The sequence below is a fragment of the Cricetulus griseus genome, chromosome X (genome assembly GCF_003668045.3).
Source record: "Cricetulus griseus strain 17A/GY chromosome X, alternate assembly CriGri-PICRH-1.0, whole genome shotgun sequence".
NCBI lineage: Eukaryota > Metazoa > Chordata > Mammalia > Rodentia > Cricetidae > Cricetulus > Cricetulus griseus.
The window spans coordinates 92,259,854-92,276,730 of NC_048604.1; the positions used below are offsets into that span (position 1 = coordinate 92,259,854).

The 16,877-nt window shown below is 40.1% G+C and overlaps 1 pseudogene; it reads left to right on the top strand.

Moving 5' to 3' along the window:
• The first annotated feature begins 10,030 nt into the window (after window positions 1–10,030).
• LOC113837677 lies at window positions 10,031–10,149 on the top strand (annotated as a pseudogene).
• The last annotated feature ends 6,728 nt before the right edge of the window (window positions 10,150–16,877 follow it).

The window sequence follows — 16,877 nt, forward strand, 5'->3', positions numbered from 1 at the left end:
ATTGGTGAGATCCTTCCCCCTCCCCCCCCCCGGCCATTTCCCACAAGTGAGCACTTGTCCCTTTACTGTGGTTCCTTGCCTCTTGAACAAAACCTGGTACCGAGCAACCATGGGTCTCTTGGGCTCAGAGTCCTTGGCCACTGCCCTTTGTGTGATGACTCACTGGGCAGCTTGTGCCTTTCTCATTTCTCAGACCCTCAGGTCCTTCAGCCCAAGCTCCTTGAGTAGTCATCACCAAGTTGCTTGGGCCTTTCTCGTTTGATCCTCGATTGACAAAAAGCCATTGGATCTTGTTCTGCCTCACTCATGGGGAATAAGCCTACCAAAAATCCACTTTCCTAGCACTCTATATCCTGATATTTTATGTGACCTTTCAACATTCCACCAGTGATCAGAAAGATGAAAGGAGGCATCACTCTTTTACTCTTTCACTCTTCCACTTTTCTCCCTTCCCCAATAAACCTTTCATACTAAATCTGTCGCATGCTGCATGTTTACTTGGTGGCAGGGCCCACCGGAAGGTAATCACTTCATGCTGAGACCCTACCCACCTGCTCTACTCTCAACAGATCCACTCTGTTCCATCAGGAAAAAAAAAGTGCTTTTTCGTTCACTGGTGCCTTTTCCTTCCATTTGATACCAGCTTCTGACCATTCCCCTGGATGTGAGGCTTTATTTCTTGAGCACAGTCCTCAATTTACCTTCTGGATTTTTGCAAAGTCCTGGTACCAGAGACTGTGTCTCTCTCAGGCTCAGAGCCCTTGGCCCCTGCTCTGTATTTGACAAATCACTGTGCAGCCTGTGCCTTCTCAAAATCTACCCTCTCTGAATTCCTGGGATGCTAGGAATTGCAAACCCTTGGGTCTTCTCTGCCTCATTCATTGGAGCTGTGTCATCATCTATACCTCCTTGCTCCCATTGGAATATTATTTGGAGACCCACTGACCACTCCTAATCAGCTATTGTTACAGGAAGACTAACTATTAGCCACAAAGCTGGAGTCCTTAGACTACCAGACACATCCAAGTGATGAGAACCAACAACACTCCAGAGAACCTGTACAGTGAAGTGAAACATCCAGCTACTCCAGGAGGTGGAGTAGGTCCCCCAAAGAAGAATAACACCCCCAGGTCAGCATAAACCAGTCTGGAGAACACTGTGTCCTCATTCCAACCTCACTTGATACCCCTTTCTAACTTCTCACCTTTTTATAACAAACAAAAGGGAGGAATGTTAGTATTCAGGCACCTGCACTGGCCTGCCCTTGGGCTCCTGACAAGATATGTCCTCAGCTGTAGCCACTAAGAGCACGACCTGAGCACATTTGCTTCATTCCCTTGTAAAAGGTGGGCCTTGCCCACCTCCTCTCTCTCCCTCTCCCTCTCACTCTTCTGCCACTTTTGTCCCCAGGGACCAGTCTCTGCCCCCCTCTGTGCCTCCTTCTCTCTCCTCTTTAAATAAACCTCATGTGTGAGAGCTTTGTTGCATGTTATGACTTTTCTTCACAGCATTTTTAAATAAATTACAATATACGTGAGAAGGGTTGGAGGAAGGAAAGGGAAAGCGAATGATGCAATTTTTTAAAACTTCTAATTAAAAGAAAATAGCTGGAGTCATTAGCACAAGACTCCATGATCCAGTGACCCTTAAGAGGAGCTGGAAAGCTGAGGTAAGAAAATGGGCCAGAATCTCATGAAACAGGCAACTGTATACAATAACAATGAGAAACTTCATCTCAATAAAGTAGAAGGTGAGAACTAAATCCCTAAAGTTTTCCTCTTTTATCTACATATCTTCACATACTTACATATACCATTTTTAAAATAGTTGTCTAAAACTGTGTTGTTAAAGTGTCAAACACTACATAAGGTCCCCACTCATTTTCCTTTTAGACTGTAAGTCAAACGACTGTTTGTTTACTTTCTCAAAGAATTCTTCAACCCCATGACACTGAGCAAAAGCCCCAGGTCACCCCCGTGGTATCACAGCAAGTACCCTGGTGCCCATGGACTATTAAAAGCCCACAGTGCCATTTTTATTTATTTCTTCATTTCATGAGTGAGGCTAGACTGCTTCCAATTTTGTCACTTGACAATTTGGTTTGTGTCAGTGTCAGTGTCTATCACCTCAGGGAGAAGGAAAAGAGGAAGAGAAGCAGCAACAACTTATTTTTCTTGATTTTCCTCTGAATATATATGTTTTCTGACACTCCACTTTCAGGTAGGTGAAAACTAAATCCTTGCCAAGACCTCAGAATGAAATACGTGTTGTCACTCCCAGATAGAATAAATTGGGTGGCAGTTGTCACCTCTAGCTGATTACCACATTTATGGAGGAGGACAGCACTTTAAAGCACTTATTTTCAGGCCTATTGACCTAGAAGCCCTACACACAGTTTTGATTAACATAATGAATAGTAGGGTGCTAGAAGTCTCTACTGGACAGACACCAGAGATTTAGCTAACTATCCCATAATATATAGGAGAGTTTCCTGTCCCTGTATTTTGTGTGTGTGTGTGTGTGTGTGTGTGTGTGTGTGTGTGTGTGTGTGTGTGTGTGTATCCCCAAGGAATTTGTGAAACTAACTTGAGAATATAATTATATTTTCTTCTTCCTGTACAACATTTGCAAATGTACTACATGATATATGTATATATAATCATTCTTACATATTATAAATGCATATGGCATATAGTCTTGTACTTTATTGGAATTTTGAGAAAGCACAATTGCAAACAAGGGATATGCTTACCTGTGGCTCATGGCATATTTGGGGGAAAATAATATTAACAATGGAGCCACAGAAAGATTACCTCTGGTTTCATATATTCATAGTGCATACTGACATCATTATTAACTCAATTAGCAGAAACAAACTGTCTTCCATACTTAGACTAATGAAGGTTTCTACTAATGATATTGAAAGCATTTTTAATATTGTTATGTTCTAACATCAGTTGCTAGTAAAGAAAAGTAATGCCCACAAGCTTAAAGATAGACTTGGAAAGTCTACCGTCTGCTTGAGAGTGTTGAACAAACATGGAATTCCTCTTTTGGTGGTAGGAATACACACACACACACACACACACACACACACACACACACACACATACACACACACACACACACACACACACACACACACACAATGCTACTATGTATATAATTCATTAAGTGATGTGGGAAGAACAGAAGCAGGGGAAAGGAAAGTGAAAGTGTCACAAGAGCAAGAGCCAAATTGTCATGAAAGGCCGTCTTAAGAATGGCACTTGGAAAAAGAGCTGAAGGAAGCAAGGGAACAGAGCCACACCAGGGAATATCTGAAAGAAAATCCTAAGAGTTCACAGGAACAAATGCAAAGGTCTTAAGGTGACAGTTCATGTCTGTAGCAGAGACAATGAGGGCTGGTGGAGCTAGTGGATCTCAGCACTTTAAAATTTGTTTTTGGGGTCCCTGCAAAAGTTCTAAGACTAAATTCACAGTGTGATTCTATTTTCTTCTCCCTGAATTTATACTTTGCATCTTTATCTAAATGGAAAACAGGATGTGATGCATGGCTAAGAAACCTCTATGGTTTTTGGATAGGCAGATAGTGAGGGAACATAGCCACTTCAAACTTTGCAAATGATTAAGGGCTTTGGAAGGAAGAAAGGCGTGGCTGGATCCAGAGCTTGTTATAAAAGATGCAAGTATAAAAACAGAAACACTAACCTAGGATTTGGAGCTTGCTGCATAGAAGGATTATCATCACTACTAGAAAGTTATTCATGCTTGAGAAAAGGATGAGGAAAAAACAGCAAGCGTGACTATTAAAATGAGGATTGTGCTCAATGCTTACCAAGACACTAAATTAAAAAGTGCAGATATCTGTTCAAGGTGAATCAATGAACAGGCACAGGAAAGAGGAAGCTCCGAGAGATGGATAAAATCACACCACAGGAAGAGGTTCTGTTTAAGAGGTCTGTGTAAAATATCTGAAAAGTTACCAAGAGAACATAAGACCACTTCTAGCCCCTCAGAAAATCATAACATGACCAAAGTCTTCCCCTTCCCTGGTAAGACGTACCTCTTCTCAGATGTAGCCTTTGATTCTTCAGAAGTCGCAGCCAACTCAGTCTCCTTATGCTAATGGTCCCCAAATAGCCATGCTTTCTTTTCTTTTTTTTTCTTTCTTTACTTCTGTCTGTCTTTCACTGTAACAAACAAATTTTCTCTGAGATTCACATATTGTCCAAAAGTTCTGACTTTCTGAGAAATATGTGAGAAGTGGTCACACATATTGAAATGTTTAGGTCAGTTGTTCTTAACCTCATAACTATGAGTTATTCTGGTACTAGTATCTCCAGTCTTCTACTCTATGTTACATGTATGTCTAGGAAAATTCACAAAAAATTCACTTACATAGATGTGCCAAGCCATTTCAAGGACTATCAGTCAAATGTTCTTACTAGGGAAAACACTAGTCCACTTGCACCCCTAAATACAAGTGTGCATGCACTCTCTCTCTCTCTCTCTCTCTCTCTCTCTCTCTCTCTCTCTCTCTCTCTCTCTCTCTTTCTCTCTCTCTCTCTCTCTCTCTCTCTCTCTCTCTCTCTGTGTGTGTGGTGTGCGTGCGTGCGTGCGTGCGTGCGTGCGTGCGTGCGCGTGTGTGTGTGTGTGTGTGTGTGTGTGTGTGTGTGTGTGTGTGTGTGTGTGTGTGTGTGTCTAGATCTATCTATCTCCTTTTGCTCACTGTTAAAATAAGGCTATTTGGGGAAAAGTAAGGATGACATATAAGACATAGAATTTGCTTCCTATATATTTTAATTGTCCTAAATTATAATTCTGCATCAAAGAAAGTTTGGATACCAAACTTTTGGATATCCAGGCCCAAATTCAGTTATTTCTTGACCCAGTATATAGCTGGGGACATCTCATGAGATGAAAATGAATGGTGGATGTGCCTACCCCAAATTGTTATTCCTAATGGCTCTCCTAGAAATGTGTATTATCTGCCAAGTCATAGAAACCCCTCTAACAGGACGTTAAGCTAGATCAGCAATGATTTACTACCGAGTAAGACCCTTCGGCAAACACTAAAGAATGCCATCCTAATAAACAGAACTTTCATAACAACCTAGAACACAGAAGCACAGAGCTGGCAAGGTATCTCAATAAAATTGATCAATGTGTCACCCTGGTGATTTAAGTTCAGGCCCTAGGCCCCCAAAAAGAACTGACTTTACAAAGCACAAAGTTGTCCTCTGGCCTCAACATGCATACCCTGGCATGTATGCATGTGCTTCCTTCTCAGTCTGTCTGTCTATCTGTCTGTCTGTCATATATCTGTCATCCATATATTTGCTTATCTGTCTATCTCTATTCCCTCTATCTATATATTGCTATCTATCTCCCCCGACACGCACAAATAATTCTTTTCTTTAAAAACTTGAGAAGTGTATTATCATATCTCTATTCAGACACAGTCACCCAATGTGATGCATGCCCTTAGCATTAACACAAAGAGAAAAGAGATTTATATAGGGACAATGGGGCCACAGTCCCCAAAGCAGATTCTGAGTAGCTGTACCATCTTTGCAAAGTCACTAGTATTTGTAGACCAGGGTAGCCTAAAACTCAAGAGATCTGGCAGCCTCTTTCTTCTGAGTCCTGGGATTAAAGGTGTGTCCCACCACACATAGACCAGACCTGTTCTTTAATTCCTTTTCAAAAATTGGAAGCATAGCTGAGTGGAGTCTTGTACTGAGGTCACCTCTCCCTTTATTCCATTTCTTAATCTGTTTATCTCTTTGCAAACATGGCTCCATTCCACTTCCTAGTGCCCCTTTTCTCAACCTGTACATTTTGTATTTTTATTTGTTCAGCTTCCTCCATTTCATTATAAATCTTCAAAAGAGTCAACACTAGTCACCACACTACAGATTCTGTACTAGGCTGTTTTGAGATTTCCTTTGCTAATGCAATGAATCTAAAACTCTGTAGTATCAGGCAGACTTTTCAGACAAGGGCAAAAAGCAGCCATATTCTTCACCAAAATATCACAAGAACAATCTCTAGACAACATACTAAAATTCTTCTCCTCTGAAACCACTTGAGCCAGGCCCTCACAGTTTAAATCATGCTCAGCACCACTGTCTTCCATGCTCCTACAAGTATGACCCATTAAGCAGCATTTAAAGCATTCAACTGCTTTCCTAAACTAAACTCCAAAAATCCAAATACCTCAAAACAAAATCATGGTCAGGCCTATCACAGCAATAACCCCATCCCTGCTACCAACTTCTGTCTTAGTTTGGGTTTCTATTGTTGTGAAGAGACACCATGACTATGGCAACTCTTATAAAGAAAGCATTTAATTGGGGCTGACTTACAGTTTCAGAGATTTATTCTATTATCATCATGGTGGGAAGCATGGCAGTGTGGAGGCAAACATGGTTCTGGAACATTCTGAAAGTTCTACCTACATCTTGATCTGCAGGCAACAGGAATTGAACTGTGTTCCACACTGGGCGTAACTTGAGCATATGAGACCTTAAAGCCTGCCAAGGCAGTGTTATACTCCCTCCAACAAGGTAACATCTACTCCCACATGGACACCTCCTAATAGTGTCACTTCTTATGGGCCATTACATGAGTCTATAGGGGCCATACTAATTCAAACCACCACATATCCCTTCCCCATTCCCACCTCTAACAAGTCAGAAAATAAATAAATAAATAAATAAATAAATAAATAAATACTGTAGAAACTGAGAAAGTAAACCCATTTAAGGAAGACAAAAGGGGGCAGAAAACAGTACCAAACCTTAGATGACTTAGGACTCCTGGTACAGATTCAAAGAGTGAGAAGTGTTGCAGATGAAGGGAAGGGGAAGAAACTTGAGCCTATAAAAGAAGGAGAATATAATACTGCATGTATATAGTCATACCTGGATATGTGTTGGAGTAAATGTGTGGGGTAAAAATGGATGTTAACATGTATGTGAGTGTTAAACAGATTTCACAGGGTAGAGACAAAAATGTCTTATTACAAAGTCAAGAGGAAAGGGACAAAGAGGTACCATCTGAACACATGAGTATCAACATGCCATCTCAAGCAGGTGGAAATCGATGGAAGCAAAGAGGTAATGTCTGACACATGATTGGCAGCAGGAAGTAGGACAACAACATGCTTACTGCACAAATAGAATGGGACTGTCACTGTCATTAACCCTACCATTCAATCTTTTGGGGCCCACTGAGTATACATTGAGGGTCCAGTAAGAACCAGGCATTGTGTTGTCATTTTTCAGAAGCATAAATATCAAACAACCCTCACTCTAACATCAAGAAGACTCAAGCAATCAGGTCAACTTATTGAAGAATAAATGAATTCATTCTGGAAGAGAGGAAACAAACTGAGACTCTCAGCCCTTGTTGCTTAGGCTATGAAGCAGCATAATCAGGAAAGAAAAGCAACTTCTAGCACACTCTCTGCCATCATTGGTTGGCTTTTAAAACAGCAACAGAGATTTTAAAAAAAAAAGTCTTACATAAGGTTGTATATGAGTTCCAGAAAACCTCTAGCCTCCCCTCCCTTTGAAGAGCAAAGCTCTGATTTACAGCTCTGATTTACAGGGAGACCCTCTTACTGTCCAGTCAGCTGAATTTCTTCGAATTTTAGATGCCCAAGGTTTGAATTGCTGTTTTGAATTAGTTCCTCTTGCCAAGGGATATAAGAAAAGGCTCCCGAAGGAAGCCTGCAAAAACAGCTCATTACTGTGCAATCCATTCCCCCGCCACCTCACAGAAGACTCAGGAAGAAATGCTTTGTTGCCACTGTCTGATAACAGAGGTGGTGGCCTGCATACTAACCAGAAAGCAGTATCGAAGGAAACATTTTCCCAGAAAATGTGTCTCTTCTGCAAGTAGAAAGACAACAAGACAAAAACACACAGGTCTCCATTCACAAATCTCAAGTGGGTAGAGCTGCAAATTTCTTAGGGAAAGATTGAGAAGGTTAGGTCCTGGTGTCTGGTTTGGTATAAGCTGTTTTCAATGCCTCCCTTTTGCAAGCTCATACACACTGCAGTTGGTTTGCTCAAATGAGTGCAAACAAAGGAATAAATTTGTTTGAAAGGGCAGGCTTCATTATACTCTAATTAATGTAAATCTCACCCACAGAGAGGAACCAAAATAAATAGCTATAGTAATTAAAGTTTAGAGGGTTTTTGTTTTTGTTTGGTTTGGTTAGGGTGGGGAGGGGGGCAGTTCAGGAGTGCCTGAAAAGGATTCAGAGTTGATGGGGGATTTCAGGGATGATTTTTGTTGTTGTTGTTGTTGTTGTTGTTGTTGTTGTTGAATAATTTTTAGAAAAAAAAAGCTACCCAAAAGAGTGGAATTGGTAGTCTCTAAACCAGGTCAGCAAAATCCTTCCTTTGAATGAAGAAAACACAGTATATTTTCTCAAAAGGGCTTGAGAAAACCAAGAAATAGTAAAGTTCCAAAATGTCTTCAAAAGTTGTTTTTAACCTAAAACAATAAAAGAGAAGAAAATGAAATCATTAAGCACTGTCGTATTGAAATACACAGACCAGTAGAGCTGAAAAATCAAAGCTGACATTATTGTTCAGCAAACAGTGGAAAATTGTGTGATGCTGAAGTAAGTCCATGGAGTATCCTCAAGTTTCCCCATGTAGAAAGGCTAGATGGGGTCAGAAAACAAAGGCACTGTTGTCAAATAAGGGAAGATTCTGAAATACACTATTTGATTGGTTAGGGAGGGCACTGTAAAGTCTCTAGGGATTGGTCACTCTGATTTATGTTACAAAACACTGGTTAAGTTCTGGGAGGGGGCCAAGAAGTGTTACATAGAAATTCCACAAAGCTCATGGCCATGTAGCAGTCATTTGAATAATAAAAACTTTAGCAATAAATTAGCAAGTGTCCACTTTTATTTTTCAAGTTTCCGTGATGATCCAACATGGGTTGTAACCACAAGTTTGAGGAACACAAATATTACTGATAGTGGGGCAACCAATACCATGCTGGCTTTTACTTGTGACATGTCTACACTGCCTTGTGAGAGAGCTAAATATGTAGAAATCCCAGGCGCTGAGGCCTTCGAAAGCATAAGGACAGGCCAAGGGCTAAAATGGTCCATTGTACCTGATGACTAGCAAGAAGGCCAGTGTAGATAGAAAATAATGAAGATTTTTCCTATTTATTTCTTAATATTTACTTATTTATTTACAAGGAAGAAAGAGATTAGGTCACATGTTTATCAGAACTCTCCACAGAACAGAGCTAATAGGAGACAGATGGATAGATCTCTTTGTTTATCTCAGTTAAATAGACACACCAAATTAACCATCAGAGACAGGGATTAGTACAGCCTAGAATATGATAGCACATGGAATTTTGCTCACATTTGATGGAAATTTGAACAAGAAGTCATAAAGTCTTATTTACAATTTTAAATTCTTACATGTGTGAAGATAACTCTAGGGGACTAAAATTCAAAGGAGGGAAAGAAGCCAAGAGGGTTACCATGGCAGTCCAAGGGGACAACGGTACCTTAGAGTAAAGGGATGGATAATAGTCTGATACATGATTTGCTTTGATGCTGGAGTTTTTAAGACTCAAGGACAACTGTAGGGTAGGGAGGCAAATAAGGAACCCCACATGGCCATTGATCTCTTACCTCAAGTAATTTCTTTTTTCAGTTTTTCAAGACAGAGTTTTTCTGTGTAACAGCTCTGACTGTCCTGGAACTAAATTTGTAGACCAGGCTGGCCTGGATCTCCCTAAGATCCACCTGCCGCAGCCTCCCAAGTGCTGAGATTAAAGGCGAGCACCACCACTGCCTGGCTCCTTAAGGACATTTTTAAAGCTACAAGAAGGGTAACCACTTGAAAAGTATAGGCTTTGGGAGGAAAATTTCAATGAGGGCATTTCAAGTCAAAAGTGCTGGCAAAACTTTAGGTCAATGGCAGATGGATATGAGAATATGAAGCTCGAGGAAAAAATATGGTTATAAATTGGAATTATAATACGTACCTGGAAGGGAAGATACCAGGATCATGAAGGTGGTTTTTCCAGAGGGAGGCTTACCCACTGCACTCTGGGTGAGCTGACCCCTGGGATTTCCTGAGGGGAAACTCAGCAGGTGTCAGCCAGAGAAACAAAAGGCAAAGAAGTAAGAATGAAGCTTGGTTTTGATTGACTTCATTAACCTGGATCATGACTTTGGGGAGTCTGATACCAGGCATTTTATTACCAACAAATTTCAACCCAGTATAATTTGAGAAAGAATGTTTCCTGGTATAATACATTCAGTGGTGCAAAAGGAAGCGTAATTACATTGAAAATCAACCCAAGGTACATGCCATTTCTTCCAGGAAGGTGGGTTTTGAATATAGGCTACCTGTACTACCTTAAAAGCCTCAGGAAGGATATGGCCTGATCTCAGTCATGCAGATAGAGGTCATCTGAACTGTTAGCCACCTCTGGTTCTGGTTGTGGGGGCTTGGTGAAGCCCCTGACTATACAGATAATGTGAGAGTCATATCGGAGATTCCTGGTTGTGGGAGCGTGGGGGAGACCCTGGCTGTATAGGCAATGTAATGGTCATTTAGATTACTAGCCACCGCTGGTCCTGGTTCTAGGATCTTGATATGATATGGCCCAACAGATAATGCAGATGATCGGGCTGTTAATTACCTCCAATTCCCTGCTTCCTGGGTGGAAGGAAATGGTTTTAGGCCCATCCCCCTGAGAGGACAATCCTGTGTGCTTAACATTCCTGGTTTCCTCTAGAGGTCTGTGGGCAACAGGACCTTTTCACATCCCCAATGTGTGAAATATGACTGCATAATTTGTGGTGGTTGAAGGGGGACTGTGCTTCTGCTTTCCCCTGAAAAAAAAAGTAAAACATGGGATATTTCAGACTACTTAGAGAGCAAATGCAGTAAAGAAGGCAAAGAAGGAGGGAAGGGAAGAGGGAGAGAGCTGAGAGATGACACTATATCATCGTGCTGTGGTTGTTCAGATGGGAGATACGATAGTGTATCTATATGCTGCTGGTAGAGAGCAAAAACAGGTGTTCAATAAAGCTCAATAAGTAAAGAAGGAAGTGCTTGGGTAATTGAAAAGGGCTGAGGGAGATTCACTTGTTTAGTGCTTGTCTCCAGAGAGGACTGCTGACTGAATAGCTATGAAAGGAAGAAAAAGGTAAATGAAGGGGTCAAGATGTTTACAGGTAAGTTCACAGAGTTAGTGAGGAAGGCTGAAAGTAGTCCTCTTCTGAGTATTTCTATTTTTCTGAATGAATTAAGAAACAAGGCCATTAGGAAGTGTGAGGCAAAGAAAGCAGTAATGAAATTTTGGAAGAAGAAAAAGAATAGCATGGTGTAACATAGTGGGAGAGCAAACTGACTGAGGAATTAAAATAGGATATTCAAGTTGTTCAAAATCTAAGGCCATAAATTTGCAGTGATGTCAGTATTTGGGTGATACATTTTTTCCTCAGATGTGTAATACTTAGTGATTGCAGTTCACTCTGGGTGAGGAAGATCAGTAATTCACTGGCCATAAATTTAAGTAAAAAACCCTCTTGGGTATGAAAAGTAAAGAAAAGCAATTATTAGAATTACTAGATAATGAAGGAAAAAAGAAGTATAGAAGGTAAGAAACATGACCTAAATTTTCCAAGATATGGAAGTGGTCAGGAGGTCTATGGATATAACAAAGAGTTTCTAGTGGAACAAACTGCCAATAGGATAGTGCCATGGTTTTCAGAGGAGCTTTGACTTTTGGAGGTGGGGATGGAAGAGTAAGGGCAAATACTAGCAGGCCTAGAAGTAATGTGTGGAAGGAGAGGAAAGTGATGAAAGTTCAGTGCATCTCAAGTGGTGCATTACTTTCTTCTACAGGAGATCTGCGGGAATATCTAGAGACATTTTTGATTGGTACAGGTAGAGAGGTACTCTAGGTGAGTTCTAGAGGGTAGAGGTCAAGATCATTTCAGAATGCCTGGGATGTCTGTCTCACCACAGCGTGATCCAGCCCCAAATGTCAACTGTCACAAAGTTGGCAAACTATATCAGATCAGGAAGGTAAAAGGAATATTTTTAGGAAAAGGGTATTTGGCCAGCCAATATAGTCAAAGGGCATAAGGAGTAAAGATGGTGTGGGAAGTTAATTCAACACAGGATAAAGATAAATCTTTATAGGATGGAGGTCTGGGCATTAAGAAGATTGCATATTTCTTAGTATGAATAGAATGTGTTTCGTCCTGAGGGGAAAAATGGAAGATGAGTTCTATTTAAATTTTTCTTCTTTAGGCTAGTCTTTGTTGTAATTTAAAAAGCAGAGCAAGAGCTCACATGGAGGGTTTTTTATTACTGGAAAGGGAATGGGAAAAGGAGGCAGGGGAGGGGGGAGACTGGACTCAAGGACAAGAGCAGAAGACAAGAAAAATAGAGGCATAAAGAGAGGGGGAGAACAGAGAGACAGGCAGAAAAGCAGAAGAGAGAGAGAAATGGAGAAAGAGAGAGGGAGGTGGGCAGGGCCCCTTTAAAAGGGAACATAGTGAATTGCACAAGTGCAGTGCTCTTATTGACTGCAGCTAAGGACATATCCTGTCGGAACCCAAAGGACAGGCCAGTACAGATACCTGAATATTAACAGTCTTGGATGAATTGCAGAGATAGAATTTTGTATAGTATCAAAGTAGATGTTGGCAAAAGCTCAGAGTCATAAAATTTCATATTAAAATGTCATATTTTAAAAATGATGAAACGTAATATATGCTGTGGTATGATTTAAAAATATTGTACTCTACCCTCCCAACCATCAATAACTATTGTATTTCTCCTTCCTAGAGAGATCCCTCTCTCCCAATTAGTTACTTACTCTTTACTTAACCTCTGTAGATATATGAATTATAGCCTGCTTACAGAAGACTTAACAGCTAACACACACATATACATGAATAAATACCACATTTGTCTTTAGTGTTCATGGTACTGGAAGGTACTCTGCATGCTACCAAAGGAGAAAGGCAAACACCAACCCAACTACAAACCCATCAGTCTACAATGGTGACCTGCCTGCAACAGTGGCACAAAGCTTGTGGGAGTAACCAACCAATTTGTTACTGGATTTAAGGACCACTCAATGAGATGGAACCTATACCCAAAACTGCTTGGGTCATCAAGAACCAAAGATAAAATAGGTCAGGGACCTAGGGGAAAACCAAATACTACTGTTCTGCTACTTTAATGTAGCAATAAAATGACTCCTAATGACATTCTGCTATGCTCACAGATCAGTATCAGTGCTCAGCCATCATCAGAGAAGCCGCCTCATGTAGCACATGGGAACAATATAGAAACCCACAACTGGACAACATACAGAGAATGAGAGACCTTGGAACATTCATTCCTATATGGAATATCTCCATCAACTCCCTCCTCTCAGGGCTCAGGGATACCTACAGAAGAGGAAGCAGAAAAAGTCTAAGAGCTGAATGGAATGGATGACACCAAGGAAGCAAGATCTTCTTCAGCAGGACTGACACACATATGAACTCACAGAGACTGGCAGTATTCACAGGTTTAAGCCAGATGGGGTCCCAGTGATGAGAAAGGAAGTGCACACAAGCCCCAATCCCTAACCTAGAAGTAATCTTTGATAACTTCTCACAAAAGAAAAATTAGTTCTCTCCAATAGAGTCTCACTGGGTATACAAACCACTCTTAAGGGCAAGCCCCATGCCCAGAACTAGATGGCAAACATAAAATAAACTCAATGACATTTTTGGAGATTCTCTGCCTCATAATTCTTGGTCAGAACATTTTTTTTAAATGGTACAGTCCTTTTGCATATATATTGTGGTTTCCGATTTTGAGTTTTTATGGGATTTTTGTGAGTGTGAATTTGTGTCTCTGCATCTGTATGTGTTTTCTACTTTTTCCTTGACTCTTTCTTTTGTTTGTTAATTTGTTTCCTATTCTGGTTTTTTTTAATCTTATTACATTTTATTATTAGTTTTTAGATGCCTGTTTGTTTTCTAACAAGAACGAAGGCAAAAGGGTGAGGATTTGAGTGGGAGAGGCAGTGGGGAGGATCTCAGAGGACAGGAAACCACAATCAGAACATACTGTATGAGAAAAAATTCTCAATTAAGAAAATAACGTTTAAAAAACTATAGTGTTATTGTGCCAAGAAAATGTACTCCTTTTCATGAACAAAACTATCAACTGAGAAAGTATAAATTTCTTAAAAATATTTTTGTAAAATGAATCAGTGATTTTACTGCTTCCTCTATTAAAACAATGTAACTACTCTGTGCAAAAAATGAAGTACTTTATCATATCTGTACATATCTTATTGAATAAAATAAATAAATAACACCTTCAGTTTTCTCATGAAATTATCAAAAGGCACAAAATTCTAAAGTTGATTTTTCAAATTCAGTTGTTATATTCGAAAACATATAAGTATTTAAAATTTTGTCCACTAAAGGAATTCTACTTTAAGATGTGTTACTTAAAATATACAAACATTTTCTTCAAATCTGAATATATAGAAAACTAGATCCCTGGGGCCAGACTAGCTAGTTCCATGTCTAAAATATCCTGTCTTCTTCTTTTTTTGATGCAAATAGCATGATGCTTTATTATAGTTGTTTAATGAGCTAACCCCACGTTAGCTCGGGTCTTTCATCCATCCACCATGGCGGATGGCTAGAAAAGAGGCTGCGAAGCGGCTGCATAGTGATCTTGTAGGGCAGCATAAGGGGAGTGTCTAGGGGTACACACAGGCTCAGGATTGGTGTGCCTCCAGGCTTGGAGGGCTTGCCCTGTGTTGATGGGTCAACTGGTTATTATGGCTCATAGGTCCTCCCAGGGTGGTGCTGTGCACTTGTCCGTAAAGCACACCCAGAGCCATAAAGCATAGCCCCACCAGCTAACTTCTGATTGGTTCCTTGCCACAAGGCAGGCACCTAACTTCCTAGTGACCAAGGATAAGTCAGACAAGGATAAGTCAGTCAGTTCGGCTGTTATGGCTGCCGAAATGGGGAGCTGGTCCCTTCATTGCCCCATTATTTTTTTGGAAATTTCAATCATTATCGTGTCTTCTTAAGCTCCTAAAGAACAGTATTAGAGGTTGACTTCTGACCCTCACACTCATGTCTGCACATGCGCACACACATACGTGCACAAATATCATTTAAAAATAAATAAGGTTTTGTGTTCTGTATGAATGGTAAGCATTCTATTGAAACTTTTTCTGAATAACTTTTATTGAAATTATAACTTTGTAGAGATTCGAAAGGAATAAGTCAAATTTCACTATTTGCAGATGATATTGTATACATACATAAGTGACCCCCAAGAGTTCTACTGGGGACCACCTATAGCTGATAAGCACCTTCAGAAATGTGGCAGAATACAAGACTAACTAAAAAAAAAAAAAACAGTAGCCCTCCTAAATACAAATGATAAGTGGGCCGAAAAAGAAATCGGAGAAACATCACCCTTTACAATAGCCACAAATAATATAAAATATCTTGGGGAAACTCTAACCAAACAAGTGAAAGACCTCTGTGACAAGAACTTTAAGTCTTTAAAGAAAGAAATTGAAAAGATATCAGAAAATTAAAAGATCTCCCATGCTTTTGGATTGGTAGGATAAACATAATAAAAATGGCAATTTACAGTTGCAATACAATCCCCATCAAAATCCCAACCTAATTCTTCACAGACCTCTAAAGAACAATACTCAACTTCATATGGAAAAACAAAAAAATCTAGGAGAGCTAAAACAATCCTGTACAATGAAGGAACTTCCAGAGGCACCACCATCCCTTACTTCAAGCTCTACTACAGAGCCATAGTCACAAAAACAGCTGAGTATTAGCATAAAAACTGATATATGGATCAATGGAATCAAATTGAAGACCCTGACATTAACCCACACACCTATGAACACCTGATTTTTGACAAAAAAAGCAAAAACTGTACAATGGCAAAAAGAAAGCATCTTCAACAAATGGTGCTGACATAACTGGATGTCAATGTAGAAAATTGCAAATAGACCCGTATGTATCCCCATGCACAAAACTCAAGTCCAAGTGGATCAAAGACCCCAACAAAAATCCAGGTACGCTGAACCTGATAGAAGAGAAAGTAGGAGGTAGCCTTGAACACATTGGCACTGTAGACCACTTCCTAAATATAACACCAGCAACACAGACACTGAAAGAACAATCAATAAATGGGACCTCCTGAAACTGAAAAGCTTCCATAAGACAAAGGACGTGCTAAATTATACAAATTGACAGCCTACAGAATTGGAAAAGATCTTCACCAACCCCACATCTGACAGAGGACTGAACTCCAAAATACATAAATAACTCAAGAAACTAGACATCAAAATACAAAATAATCCCACTTAAAAATGGTGTACAGGTCTAAAAAAGTATTCTCAACAGAAGAATCTCAAATGGCCAAAAGACATTTAAGGAATTGCTTAACATCCTTCATCATCAGGTAAATGTGAATCAAAATGACAGTGAGATGCCATCTTACACCTGTCAGAATGGCTAAGATCAAAAACACTGACAACAGCCTATGTTGGAGAGGATGTGGAGTAAGGGGAACACTCTTCCGCTGCAAGTGGAACTGCAAACTTGTACAGCCACTTTGAAAATCAGTATGGTGGTTTGTCAGAAAATTTGGAATCAATCTACCTCAAGACCCAGCACTACAACTCTTTGAGCATGTACCCAAAAGATGATCAATCGTACTACAAAGACACTGGATCAACTATATTCATAGCAGCATTATTTGTAATAGCCAGAACCTGGAAACAACTTAGATTCCCCTTCA